Below are 15,905 nucleotides of genomic sequence, written 5' to 3'. Positions count from 1 at the left end.
GGAAGCCACCCTCTGATATCATATAATATATATATATATATATATATATATATATATATATATTTGGGCACCCACTGAATTAAACCACAATTGCATGAATTATACATTGATTATAAATCAAAATATCAAAGCAATTGGCACCTGCAAACAAAAGATTAGCTTCCTTTCTAACTTCACTTTTTTGCAATTTTTTAAAGACATTTTGTTAGCTATTTTCCTAACAGCTACAAATCCCACATCCAGAAGTTTCACTGCAAAATGACACATAGACTTTACAAACTATTTCTGTCTGAATTAGTAGGTCTGAGTCTATAGATTTATATAGCTCAAAAAACACTGCACAAGCCAGAACTGTTGTAGTTCCAAGCTCAATGAATGTTATGAATGTCTCTCTACAGTATCCACTGTGTCAGACTCTGTAAATAAGACATACAGAATGTGCTGTGGCGTGGGCCCCCAGCACCAGGACTGAAAACAACTCTTATACAGCACACCTCTGTGTAATATTCAACACTCTCTCCTAATATGCAGAGAAATACACTGATAAAATACATTACTGAAGAGTGTAAACATTGTGATCATTTCAGCATTGCTCGATTTGAACATCCTAGCCAGTTCAACATAGCAACATTTGTCCAAACAATGGCAGGAGTTTGGGGCCAGATCTTTGTCCAGTCAGACAGTGTTCTGGAAACCTGTTTGAAAACATTAGTCAATTGCAACTGTCTGTCAATTGCACCGGCTGTAACCTTAACATTGCCGTCACCATTCAATATGTGTCCAATTGTTTCTAGTTCAGCTAATTCAGTGGCAGTTTGCATAATATATTCACTTAAACAATGTAAATCACCATCAATGCAGAATTGATGTGTTTCGGGGTCATCAGCATTTATCTGAATACAAGAACTCAGTCCTGTAAGCTCCAAACCCTGACAGATCAACTCTCAGTCCTTCATTCCAGATAAACAGCCAGCTATTTATTGAAACAGTACATTAAATATTCGTATTGTGCAAAATTCATGCCATTTCACAGGACAGATTAATTCGTACCTACAATCTTGAAATCCATATAATTTATCAGCTGCCCATATACCACGATATCAGAGAAGCAATATTGTTTTTATACATTAAATACTTTGAGAACTAAAGTTCAGAACGAAATTTAACTTATCATGAGGGTGCCTTCTTTAAGTCAAGATCAACATACGTAAGAAAAATGACGACTCTGTGAAACTATGAATTATCAGCAGAAATCTACTAAGTGCGCCCTAATGAATGACATTTCTTAATCGGCTGAACATTTTCTTGATTACTTATTTTACACTAAATCTACATTCAAAAAAACTGTGATGTGATGAAAGAAACACAAAAACAGTCCATAAAACTACTAAAGAGAGGAAAAACAGCTATAAATCTGGCCATTCAGATGTTGATGGTGAGCATAAATCACTTAGATGTCATTCTAATAGGAATGTGAAAATAAAGTGTTTTACTATATGATTGGATGACCCCAGCATTTGGTGGAAAAACAGAGGGCTGAAACATGGTAACTTTTTGCCCTTCCTGTGAAGCTAATGGAGTGGTTTATAGATGTGACTTTCCCAGAGACCCCTCTCTCTCATACCCAAACCCTCCCACCTATTCCCTCCCTCCCTTTCTCTCCTGTCACTCTCTCTCTACTGGGTCTGGTTATAAAAAGCCACCCGCCAGATCTTAAATCAGGAAGCCTACTGACATTTAGTTTAACTCATGTCATTTTAGGAAACACCCATGGATATAACACAAAATTTTTCCACTCTTCACTCATAAGGATTTATCTTAAAGTGACACAGAATAAAGTTGCATTCAGCAGTAATGATGCGTTTAATCATAGACATAACTGTCATAATTCAACTGAAATCATTCTGTCATTTTTTTAGAAATTTCAATAGATGGAATCTCATTCCTTTTTTTTTCAAGTTTTGCTTGTGTGTGTGTGTGTGTGTGTGTGTGAGTGTGTGCGCGCGCATTTCATATTAACCCAATAATAAAAAATGTAAGTCCTTATAAAATGTAATTGTGAAATGTGTAAGCAGTCAACATTTATATTTACGTAACAGTTTTACTGTATGTCAAGTCTTAATACAAGTCAAAATAATATGATCAGGTCAAAACCCTCCAAACCGTTTAAATAGGTATTTCATGACTTTTCTTAAAACATGTCTTCTTTAAAACTTGTGCTCTAAGTATTTATTTATGTTTTTAATGAAGAGTTAAAGAGATTCATTATCCAGAACACATCTACAAACCTCAATGTTCAATTGAAAGACATCACTGTTAATTAGTGGTCAGCTGATAAGTTATTTATTATTATTATTATTATTATTATTATTATTTAGTGGCATCTAGGGTGCCACCATACTGTAAAAATTTAGTTTTTACAAAATAATTTTGGCAGCCATGGTTGTAAAAAATACTGAAAACTGCAAAAACATTTACAGAACAAACTGTAAATTTACAGTATAAAACTGTAATTTACAAACAAGAAAATTTTTGTGTAAACTAGTAAATTCAACAATGCACACTGCTACTAAAACTGTTTTGTATCTTTAACATAAACTGACAACTACCATAATAATGCAGGTTGTAAAAAAAGACAGCAATATGAAGAATCAGTTAGCTTCTCCACAAGCTGAAGTATATGCTAATATATAGAAGGCACACAGAGTCATTCACGCAAACACTAAACACCATCATGGTAACACAAAACACTTAAATAATGCAATAAACATTCATTAAACAACAGAAGATGTAACATTAACCCAAATGTACATAACTGATAACAAACATGAGAAAACTATTAAGAAAGATGATTATTTAAACAAAATACTTTCAAATGTGGAGTGTCACGCAGGGAATTCTAGGAATATCAGTTTACAGTTTTTTGACTGTAAATTATACGTTGATTTGTTATTTTTTACTTCTAAAAATTTTACAATTAACAGCATTTTACTGTAAAATTACATGAAATGTCTGGTTAGATATTTTACAGTTTTTCCCTGTATATAGTATGGAAACTTACTGTTACTGTAACCTATTAACAGTTTTTTTTTCCCGTAGCGTCTTTACAATATTTTACAGTTAAAATTACACTCATTTTTTTACAGTGCAGGACTGGCAATTATAATTCAATAGCAGCAAATAATTGCCACATGTAAATAAACTCATATTTTACACAATATTTAAACTAATAATAGTTTATTAATAATAATAATAGGCAGAACGACTGTCGGTCAGTTGGGTACAGTTACCGTACAATGCTAATAACCTTAAAACTGCCAAATATTGGCAGCTATATTATTAGTTTATCACTACTGTTAGTATATTGTAATGTAAACTCACCATTTTATTTGTGTATAATGTTTAAACGTTATTGCAAATGTAATCATTCTGAACACTGATGAATGTACTATTTAAACATTTTAGTCAAACTGAGATCATTAACAGTCAGACTAAAAAAAGTGATTTAGTCTAAGTTGGTACATGAACCTTTCAAGTTTTAAAGGTTCTTCAATAACAAGCAAAAATAATAAATCGTCAAATTTACAGAGACTCATCACGCAAACAGCAAGTGATATAATTAACAGAATTTAATTACTTAAATTGAAATAAGTGTTCTATTTCAGTTCTGAGCAATATGGCACAGCAGGATAAAGTTTGCTCAAGTGCGCAATGAGTTTGTCATTTAGAAACCATGAACGAGAAATAAGCGTCGTAAGAATAAATGTACATGTTGTCATAAATTCTCGCTCTTACCTCGTTTGCGCGGTCCTCTGTTCTCTGCTGCGGCAGTATGTAGTGTGTAGTGTGTACTGTCTGGGAGATGTGCTCGGTGATGAGTTGTGGCCCCTGAAGCAGCAAAAGAGTGTGCAACCGGTTTCCTGTGACATCACACAGCTCATCTGAGTGTCCCGTTACGCTGCAAACGAGCGCTCTGGTTCTGTCGCGTCGCGTCGCCAGCCTCGCTGATACCATGTATCTTGTAAGACTGTGCCCGCTGAAAATATTAATATGTTTAATGTAAAAGAGGTCTAATTTATAAATAAAAAGATCACGTAATTATATTAAATTATAGTTCTCCAATCCTGTCTGATTTAGTTAACTTATGCTTAATTTAAACCAAGGTTGAAGAATATGAAACAAAAATATTTTATAACTTAGAATATATTATAAAATCAAAGAAAACACATAAAAGTAATGGTATATGATTAAAAAAAGAAGAAGAAAAACAGCACGTAAACTGTAGTTGTAATATTTGTAGCACGACCGTTTGAATCCACGGAACTAGACGTGTGATTTGTGGAAATAAACTATTATTATAGCGCCTCCTTGTGTTTTAATATCTATATTATAGGACCACTGAAAGCACGGGGCAAGGGGAGATCAAACTGAATAGTCTAATGGCATAAATGTAACAAATATTTCAAAATGTGTCTATAAAACTTAAATTGTATTTGATTTAGTGCTTCCATTGGTGGTCAAACTGTCTAACACACGGGTCTTCAAATAAAATGCTTGAGGTCCAGTAATGAACCCTCCTCACCAGCTGAGGTCCGGACAATTATAGGCCTATAGAAAAACATGACTAAACATTGCTAAAATGTAAAACTTTTTAAGACCTTTTTAAGACCTGCACAAATAAAATTAACATAACTATTAAAAAAAAGCATGATTTAGAGTTCAGATACAGGTTTCCACAAAAACAAAAAGTTTTATAAAATGATAAACTTCACATTTCGGCCTTTAAACCATTTTTTGAAGAAAACAGAGTCAAAAGTATCAATTATTATATTAATTTAAACTATTATTATCAATCAATTATGATATTAGGCCTAATTAAATAACATAAATATATTTTACTGTATTAATTGTTTACATTTTTATAATACATTATCTTCTTGTCGATCCACCAGTTCATTTACAGCTCTGCGTGTTTGCTGCGTAAAAACATGGATTGATTTTCACATTGGTCTGAACAAACAGCATAGCTTATTGAAACTTATTGAAAATGCGAATTCATTCTCTGCCAACAGGTGGCGCTTTCGGAACGGCAGAAATAGCGGTTTCCCCGGTAAGAGCAGTACGTAAAGCAGCGCAGCAGATGACTGCTATACATAGGCCTATCTCATATTTATTCAATGAAATCATAGCCTTTTGACGTTTAATTGTCACATTAAGCCGTGACGCATCAGTTGGCGACCCCTGCGTCTAACTCATTTGCACAGGGTAAAAAGTGGCTATAGGTGACTAAAAAAATGATCTATTAATTTAAAATATGCAACAGTCCCCTCAGGAAATACGAAAATACAGTTTTAGTTAAAGTGATTTAACATATCAAAATACATTATTAAAATGTGATCAAATTTAATTAAAATATCCTGTTAAACAGTCCCCTGCTGCATTAATTAAGGAGAACAGGCATTTACACATACTAATCCTTAGGAATTCCTGTTTCTTGCAATTTTCTCATTATATTTTTTTCTTTTTTTATTTATACTGCAGGGCTGCTCTAAATTAGAATTTTGAACGCGAAATATTACTTAAATGTAATCTAGTATACAAAGCAATATACTAGATTACATTTAAGTAATATTTCATATATTAGTATACAAAGTATACTAGTTTACTTTGCTCTGGCAAAGCTATTTTTTTTTTAATAAAATGTTTTTTTTAGTGTAATTTAATGTGATTTGTCACACAGTTGTATTTGGACATTTAATTTCACAAGATATACATAAAATTAAACATGAAATTAAAAATTGGCAAGTATAAACATTTATACCAGAATAACTAATTTGCTGTTAAACAGCAATGTTTGAATACTGCTCGTTTTAATCTGATCCACTTGTAGTAGCACGGCCATTTGAATCCATGGAACTAGACGTGATTTGTGGACGTGCGATGTCATTGGTCTAGGCCTTCACTGTCCTTGTACTACCTTTGCTATTGCTGGCCCTGTGATCTGCCCTTTATGTCTCTTGATGAGAAAATGGATGTCCGCATTTTAATGAAGGTTTTTAGAACATTGAGGGATTATAATTCATCTGTAGAAACTGGGTGGAAATGACAAGTATGAAAATGTAAAGTAGTTCTAATTTGTTTCAGTTAAATATTCATAAAATATTAAAACCTGCATGAAAGGAGGTGTGTGACTGTACATTTAAATTCATTGTTCTTGAAGAATCAAAACAAAAAGTGAATTTGACAGGAATTATTTCTCTCTTTTCTAATACATTTTGTCATGTACAGTAGAATACAATACTGTCTCTTTTCGGTCACGGTGCTTTATTTGAGGGTAGGGCAGAGGGGGCTGGGAGAAGCTAGTGTCTACCCTTGGTCTTTCCATTTCCTTTTTGGGAAGATGTGAAATTATTCAATCCATGCATTGTAAAATACTTATTGAGATAATGTCAATCATCCTGACTGACAGGTGGGTACTCCCACACCTGCTTTGTTTTCCCAAAAGGACAGGATATGCAAATCATCCTTCTACTGATAAATGCAAGCATGGCTGTTGTCCCACATGTCAAACTTTAATGAGAATGAGTAAGCCATTTCTTTACGATTTTAGTGTCTGAAGCAGCTGTTTGTACATGTTATAGCATGGAGTCAGTTCATGCGCAAGGTGAACAGAGAATAGAATGGAAATATTAAATACACATTGTATTTTTTGCATTTTTAGAAAATTATACACACACACACACACACACATATATCAATCAACGTTAGAAAACATAAAAAATCACTAGAGGGAGCTAAACAGTCAGCCAAAGACTCAACATGGTTGTTGTTTAGCCTATACTGGCTAGCTTTGTAACATATATAATAATATATAATATCTTCATGCCTTATAGTTGCATTTACCAGATTAGAGCTGGGTGATAATATAGTTTACAAGTTGGGGCAAGTCAAATATGTTTTAAATTTTAAATATTTTTATTAATTTGTTGGCCTAAATAAATATTTTGTTATGCTACTAACTCATTACTAATTTTGCTTCATTTGTTTTACCATTAAATGTCTATTGTAGTTTCATTGTGACAGCTTACCTTATAAATTTTGTCAACATGCCCGCTATTCTGTTGCAAGAAGGTCTATGTATGCTCAGTAAACTTTTTTTTCTGTACAATGATGGTGGACATTTTCAGAGTGGACTTTTTTTGTAGCCAAGGCTTTGTGTCTATACAGAAACTGATAAATAAAACCTATTCTTAGTTATTCACTGGGGTAAAAAGTGTAACAACAAGCACTTCCACTTCACACTTTGTACCTGATAATAAGAGGAACATGGCGTGCAGAGCTGTCAGAAAGGATAACAAGTATTCCACATGTTGCAGCCTGACTCTGCTATTCTTTAATCTGACACACTACATCATAAACAATCATCATATCCATTCACGCAGAGACACAAGATGATCAAACAAAGACACACAGATTGGCACACACATTCCTGCATGTACACATCACCTCACAAAAAGAGTACACTTTTAGTTTCTTCAGACTATATAACTTTGGATATAATCATGCATATTTAGGATAGCCAAATAAATAGGTTTGTCAGCTTTTAAAAGGGAGGAGAACATGGTTTCCTTTTGTTGTTGACGTCAAAGGGTAATTTGGTACAAATTCATTTGTCATTTGGTTGACAAACTAAATTAGGCAGATGTAGGAGTGGAACCACCATATGTCCCCTCAATATTCAGATTAGCTGGACTGACATGTAGTTTTTAATGCCGATTCCTAAGTTATTACATTTAGTCCCCTGAGTCCTGAATGGTTACATCTTTGGCCAGATGCCAACATCTGGCTGTGCATTTTTCATGTTCAGCAGCCTAATGCAATATTTGGCCCAACATTTGTTCCATGTTTTAGACAGATAGGCTAAATCTTACTTCTGTTGTTTATGCATTTACAAAATTGTCATGTCGTGTTCAGCCTATGTCATGTTAAGAATTATGCATATTGTTGGGCAGTCATGGTAATATTAATACAGTTTAATGCTTGATTAAAAGGACATTATTGTTTAGTTTAGTGCAATTTACAATTTTGGCACTGCGTTGAGTCTCCACTTCATGTTCAGTGCTCAATTAAAAACACAGTGTAATGTTTTCTAATAAACGTTGTTCGGTGTTGTAGTAATATTTTGCAAGAATCCCAACTTGAATGTCTCAATTACTGAGAGCCCCCATATTAATTAATAAATTAGTTATTTTAATGTGATATGTTTTTGCCTCTCCATTCTGTATCCATTTCTCTAATTCAATGTAGTCTCATAATTACACTTTTCAAGTCAAGCTTCCAGCTTTTGTTTCCAAAGGCTTTCTACCAGGTCTATTTGAAAACCTCTTGAGTGTGTCACACTATTCTTCCAAAAGATTGTAACACATTTTAGAAATTGGAACAATTTGAATTGGACTTTGAAGCAGTAATGAGAATTCATTAATATGGCACTTATATGAGGAGATTTTCATTAGTATTTCTGGAAAAATAGCTTTTGAATTTCATTTCTAAAATGAAAAACCTTAATGGGGTCATGAATTGAGAAATCAACTTTTACTTGAGCTTTTGATATATAAGAGGTCATCGTACTCAAAGACTATCCTGTAAGTTTCAGAACTGAAAACATCCTTGTTACTGAAATAAAAGCTTTTATTAACACCAGGCCCAGCGAACGCCAGATTCTGGAATGTGCCTACCTTTGACGTAATAGATAGGTTAAACACCGCCTCCACAGAAGAATATCTTTTGAATAATAAGTAGGAGAACACTTACTGACACAGCAATATATAGCAAAAATCAAAAGGTAATAACACAAATTGGAATTCCGAATTACTCACAAAACCTTTTCATTTCAGTTTTAAACTAAACTAAAAGTTAGGAAATAGAGTCACAACATACGGAACTGTTTGATTCAAGCACAAGTCTGTTGCTTCCTCAGGCCTTGTGTGTGTGTGTGTGTGTGTGTGTGTGTGTGTTTTCGTATTGTGTCTGTGCATGTTGGCGCCTGAAGTAACATAGGCCACCTCTCAACATATGCCATTTTCCCCATCGCTTGTTGATGCTCCATCGCTGTCTTAACCACGAGACACGCAGCAGCTGTTGTCAGTCTCTCACGGACGGAATCAATAAAGCATATCAAGCCTCCACAAACACAGAATCAACACTGCCGATCTATCAAACAGCGGAGAGACGTTTTAATGATTTCCAGAATGTGATGAGAAAGAGCTGTGATTTAGATGGTATAAAAGGATTGCGGTATAGGAGAGGTCTATAATACAGGGAACTGATTTATTAAATGTGCCATGGATTTCATCACACACGGAATGAAACCTGATTCACAAACACTTTAGTAATGGTGTCTTGAGAATTTGATGCTACGTCCTAAATCGGCAAGTAGCCGAATAAAATTACAGCTGTTACAGTTACGCAATATCACACAAACAACACTGTGCTAATATTCAGACCAGTATAAATTGGGAGTGGTATTTATACAATACAATAAACAAGAAGTTAACATTGAGTAACTTTCATTTTAGACAGTCCACACCAAGAACAACAACTATAAAGATAACTGTATTAGCGTCCACACCAAGGGATGACAGACTTTAGTCAGAGTATGCCACATTTAATTTTTGAAAGAAATTAAAATGAGGCTGTGAGGGATTTAAGTACAGTGTGTTCAATGGATTTTTCAGCTGATGTAATATCTTTCCAAAAAATTAAAAGTTGCGAAAATTATGTGATCTAGAACCTTTAAACAATGTGTGCCAATGTGAAATCTCTAAGTCTATTCCTCACAGCCTCGCTTTCACCCGCATTAAATTCAATATGGCGTCTAACATAAACTAAGGTCTATAATGTTCAATTTATTAAAAGTGTGTGCTGCAGTTATGTCATCTGCCATTTTAAATGCTCAAGCTCTTTAAAGTCAGGTGGATTGTGATTGGTTATCAGTGTTTTTATTGTTCATAAGCTGAAAAAAAAAACCTTCTAAACTTGATTCCAACTATATCATTCCTTTGTGCCATTAACATTATAGCTGCGGTGTGGACTTCCCTATTCTCACTGATTTCTCACTGAACTTTATAATTACAGTTGATGTTAATAGTTATCATCCTTGGTGTGAACAGGTTTTTTTGAGCTCCACCAACAAAAACAGTTCCAAACAAAGTCAAAGAGAATCAACCATTTAGACTGCTAACTTTCTGAATTAATCAAACAAATTGGTTGAGTGGATAATTCTATGACTCACTCATTACGTTCTCAAATGAAACAGTATTTTTGTACAAATCAGTTCAATTAATGATTCAATGACTCACTCATAAAGACAGTCACTTGTCACAACCTATTGTCGTAATAATGTGACCTGAAGAAAGAGTCACTAAAAATACCCACAACTAACACGGAGTCTGTCAGTGAAATGAACAAGTGAAATGATACGATTTCAATAGGCTGTATCAGCGCTCTTGACCTGGAACATGTAAATAAAACATTAAAATAATGTTTAGTAAAATATAAAATGATTATTGTCCTCAAATCTGTTTGGACATACTATGTTTAGCTTGTGAACTTTTCCACTGGCTAGACCAGCACCAAAACAGCACTAACCAGCATAAAGTAGCCTGAAAGTTCAGCAGGGTGATGCCTGAGCTTGGGGGGAAAAATATTTGCCTCAGAAAACGTGGACTCTTATTTGCCTTTGAAAAGCCCAGGATCATTGCCCTGCCTTAGCTTCTTATGTCAGGTGCTGATGTCTGTTGAAAGCATCTCTGCATGGAAATCAATGCAACAAGAGCCATGAGGGACCATGACAATAAAACCTCCGGAGACCATAAACTGTCAGAAGTCCAGGGATGCTGGGTATTTTTATTCACTTCTCCCGGTTCCATGAATAATGGAATGTAGTAAAGTGAACTTTTATATCATGTTCCAGAAGGAAGGCCAGTTCTTAGGTCATAACCATCCACAGCAACAAGGTAAGGACTCTCCACATGGATCTCTGTTGATTATTATAATGAGAAAACATGGGGCATCCATAATCAGGTGATTGGTTGTTGTCTGTTGCACTCCTCATGTCTGCTTTATTACCACAATTAATTATTCATTAAGATGCATAGTCATGTCTCATATTTAATTACTGCGCTCCATATCATATTTGTCTAAACAGCATCTGTTATCAGGGTGCATCAGTAACATGTTTAAAAATCATGGCGGTGTGTAATGAGCATTAGTGGAAATTATTTAGTAATTAAGATAATCACTACGCACAATTAACTGACTGCTCATGTTTGTTAGTTTTGTTTGTTTGCTTTATGTTGCCTGCCATGAATGGAATCAACACCAGGGCTGATAAAATAAGCATACTCTTCAACTTCAACTGGGTTGTCAGGGTTTTTCAGGCCAGCGGCTGTATTGTTCTATAATGCTGACAGCAAGCATTCCCTGTAGTTAATGAAGCTATGAATATTCATATTGTGGAGTTAATGAGGTAAAATGGGATTTGGGTGTCTGAACGCATGAACAGAACAGATCTGTTTAACAGACAAACATGAAGAGATATACATGTAGACCGTTCAAAAACACAGGCCTTTGTTACACTGTCAAAAGGGAAGGCCTCCAAAACCTCAAATGCAGTGTGACTACGCTCTCATCTAGTTATAGAACTCAAATTCTGTTTGAAGATTTGTTTTTGAAACTGAGTTTAAAAAAATACAAAAAGAGAATAAACATGACATGACAGAAGAAAATTAGGACATCGCTGCACAAATTTGATGTGGATTTGGACCACAGTTGTTCACAGCTTTTTTTGAGTGTGGCCTACTCTAGGGTTTTGTGTTGAATCAGAGGAAATGGGATCATTTCATTTTGAAATTCTAAACACTTTACTGAGACTTCACTAAAAAGATACTTCAAATTTTTATTTTTGTGCTCTGAAAGCAAGGAGGTCTATAATAACATGAAAAAGAGCCTTTTCATGCATCTCAATGGCAGTTGCTTGGCTGGGGCAGGTTTGTGGTTCAAAATCTGGGTCACTGACAAATATGAATGTCTACAATGCCAATATCAGGAATTATTAATTTATAAATATCATTAAGTGTTGGGGGCGTCACGCTACATGACACTGTACAACCTGAACTACCCATGTCTTGTCATAAAAAGGGAAAATTATCTGATATTTTAATCTTATTGACCTTGGGTGTCTATGATATAATCTCTTGTTTTATGTTTTTACATTTACATTTATGCATTTAGCAGACACTTTTAGCCAGAGTGACTTACAAAAGAGGAACAATCATTGTACAGTAGTAGGCTACACAATGCCAGATTTATTAGGTCAAATTTACATTTCAGGTCTTCATGCCCAATTGCGATTTGTTGACTATATCCTTTGTTGTTGTATTTTTTTTATTTATTTTTTTGACGACCAGCTTGCATTTCCTTTTAAAAGTAACCTATATCCGATATCTGCATTTACACTATACTGTACACTTGGCAAAACAACCCAAGGAAGACATACTGACCCGGAAACAGGGTTGCCAGGTGTGCAGAACAAAACCAGCCAAATTGCTAATCAAAACAGCCCAAAAAGAGCCCAATCGCATTTTTTCCATGGTTTTCCCCTCTGTCAGGGGTACTCTCCGTCAAAATCGCATTCTGGGGGAGGGAGAGAGATCACTTTAACCCGCAGCAACAGTGTAAGAGTACGACCTGCACTGAGGGGAATATCCGATTTACTTTCATGGCAGACACAAATGCATGTATCTGAGTCATATCAGATTTTTTTCCCAAATATAAAAGAGGCTTGAAACCTATTGGGGAATATCAGAATCCATGTGCTTCTTTCCTGCTTACACATGGGTCATCTGATCTATGCCACATGGGAGGAAAAAAACGGAATTGGGTCATTTGAACCATGTAATGTAAATGTGGCCTTAGACAACTTGATTAGGAAACCAGCTAGAGAAGAGATGAAATGCAGAGGAAAATTTTATGTGTGTGTGTATGTGTATGTTTGTACGCACTGGTTTAAGAGTGCTTGCAGAAGGGGTACTGTTATGGCCTTAGCAGGTCAGTTGGACCATCATTTCACCATCAGTGAGGAACAGAGAGGGTGAAAGTTCTGGAGAGTGACCTTTTGCCTCATTGTGAGGGAACAACAAGGCGTCGTTCATTCAGTGACCTGAGCTGGATGGAACATACATTTGTAGCAGTGAGTTGAGGTAGCGGGGGAGCTTTTTCAGTGGTAGTCTTGAAAGCCAGTGTCAAAACTTTAAATTTGATTCCGGCCACAACTGGGAGCCAGTGAAGTGAGATCAGGAGGGGTGTGACGTGTGTTCTCTTTGGCTGATTGAAGACTATACGTGCTGCCACGTTCTGGATCATCTGCAAATCTTAGTCGTGGTGATCAGAAGGCCTGCCAGTAGAGCATTGCAGTAGTCCAGTCTTGAAATTAGAATTGCTTGGATGAGTAGCTGTGCTGTGTAGTCTGACAGGAAGGGTTTTTCTTAATATCGTAGGGCGCAATCCTGCATGACCAGACCTTTGTTGAGATGTGGATGGATAAGCTCAGCTGGTTGTCAAACACTACACCCAGGTTCCTTATTCCTGAATGTTTATTCCTGAATATATTTACAAAACAATAACAAAAATGCCTTCCATTACTATTGTTTTAAGACAACAACAACAACAAAATAATTCAATAAAAAAATCCTGAAATATATAAAAAAGTAAAAAAATAAATAACAAAAATAACCTAAAATAATTTTTTACAAATCTACCATGTTCACAGATTTATAATTTCATGTGATTTAATGTGTTTTTAAAACTGCTCTCTGTAAAATAAATACAATACAACTACAAATAATCAGGATTAAGTTACATTTTATCAGTACAGGTATATGTGTTTCCATGGTAACCATCTTTTTGACTTTTGATCATTATAGCTACAGAAATGCTGCTAGTGAAACTGTAAATTAAGAATTATTATTATTTTAAAGAAATTTTCTTTATTTAAGATCAAGCAATACATTCTCTAAAACCCTTTATTACCTTTTTTACTCCTTTTTTCATTATTTAATTATATATTTCGTTCTTCTTTATTAACTAAACTACATGGCAAAGATGCTGATGCTGATTAAGATCTAGATGTTTTTGTGCATGTTCTGCCCTAAATATTTTTCTGCTCAGTCACTCCAAATAGTTACTGCTCAACTGTAGATTCATACATAAACATAAATAAAATAGTAGAAAAAGACAAATGTCAAGTTTTATAAGAGTAAGAGCAGTCATGAGTGAGGTTTAGTGCATACTTTATGAAGGTACATTTGGTGTGAGTCTGTGTTAACATACATAACCAGTGAGTCAGTTTTTGAGGTTATCCCATAACTGAGGCACAGGGATGCAGATGTCTCATGAGTTAAAAAGGACATCTTTTGTGCAGAGAGAGTGAGAAGCCACACATAGTCGATCTGAGAAGCTGTATTGAGGTTTATGGTTTGATTACAGCTTGTTTGTAACAGCAGCTGAAGCAATTAAATTGTACAGCTAAAACTGTATCTAGAATTAGATTTTTGATGTCTGGTGGTCATAGATGATTGGTACTAAAAAACACAGCAGACCATGTCCAACACAACCTGCAGTGGATATTCTCTGTTATATGTATTGCATAAGCATAATACAGTATAAACTATTGCTTCTTTTTCATAAGGGCGTCATTTTAAATGACCATTTGTTTGAGAAATTATGGATTGTATTGTTGTAGATTTCACATCAGACAATCAGAAAACACCTTTGTGTTCTTCCAATGTGGTTGAAGAATGAAGACAACAGCTGTAAAACTTATCTTTCCTCACATATTTGTTAACCTTAACAAAACAGTAATTTATACAGCAAATTATCGGCAGTATAATTTAAAGTTGTGCTATAGATGTGTGGTGGCACTCAGCTGGGTTAGGACTCATGGGTCAAGAGCTTTCCAAGAATCCTTTAATGACGCACACATACTAGGCTGCTATTGATTTCCATCAAAGAGCTCAAAATTAATAAATAATAATAATAATAATTCCTTACATTTATATAGTGCTTTTCTTTACATAGAAGGGGGGGATCTCCTGAACCACCACCAGTGGTTGTGAGAGAGATATCTTCTCAGGTACCCACTTTCTTTGATATTCCTGCAATGCTTTGTTCCATAAATAAACACTTTTTTAAGTGCATGTTTTCAGTTTATGTAGGCTGCAAATGATGTACATTGGGAATTTGAGTTTGGGTCTATCCTTCTTTCCCTATTACTGAATATTCTTCAAAAGTACAATGTTTTTATACAGAATATTTTGGTTCTGGATGCTATTTGTTGGGTTAGGTCCTGTGGGACAGGCTTGAGCTGGTTGCCAGTCTGAGAACCTTTCCCTATTACTGAATATTCTTCAAAAGTACAATGTTTTTATACAGAATATTTTGGTTCTGGATGCTATTTGTTGGGTTAGGCTTGAGCTGGTTGCCAGTCCGAGAACCAATGCCATATTCACTGCACAAGACCTAAAGGTCAGAAATGCCATTCATTTCTCACTCTGTTTGAGTACAAGTCCATGTGCAAAGACCAGAGAAGCATTCACAGCTCAAGAGGAATCTTGATAAACTTATAATAAAGCTTAGTGATGGCAATTGGCTACACATCGTCCCTGACTTTGAGTCGCTATCATGATGGCAGCAGCACAACGGTGTAAAGGCTGCAATTAAGGAGCGATTATTCATAATGCATATTGTGGTTTCAAGGGTAAGGTAATGAATGTCAAAAGTTTAACACTACAAGCTTTCACAGAGTGGATGTGAACTTGTTCAAACAAAGAGTCTTTGATCGTTCACTC

The 15,905-nt window shown here is 35.0% G+C and overlaps 1 protein-coding gene across 1 annotated transcript in view; it reads right to left on the bottom strand.

Annotated features, from left to right (window-relative positions):
• LOC107660001 (calcitonin gene-related peptide type 1 receptor-like) overlaps positions 1-3,865 on the bottom strand; it is a 14,744-nt gene extending 10,879 nt beyond the window's left edge. The window contains exon 1 of the mRNA XM_016449131.1: positions 3,796-3,865. The gene's annotated coding sequence lies outside the window, so the exon portion shown is untranslated. The remainder of the gene's footprint in view (positions 1-3,795) is intronic.
• Between the last annotated feature and the right edge of the window lie 12,040 nt (positions 3,866-15,905).

Source organism: Sinocyclocheilus anshuiensis, unplaced genomic scaffold, assembly GCF_001515605.1.
Source record: "Sinocyclocheilus anshuiensis isolate Anshui unplaced genomic scaffold, SAMN03320099.WGS_v1.1 scaffold55, whole genome shotgun sequence".
In the NCBI taxonomy this organism is placed as follows: Eukaryota; Metazoa; Chordata; class Actinopteri; order Cypriniformes; family Cyprinidae; genus Sinocyclocheilus; species Sinocyclocheilus anshuiensis.
Note: the sequence above shows the minus strand (reverse complement) of the source record. Positions and strands in the feature narration are given on the sequence as shown.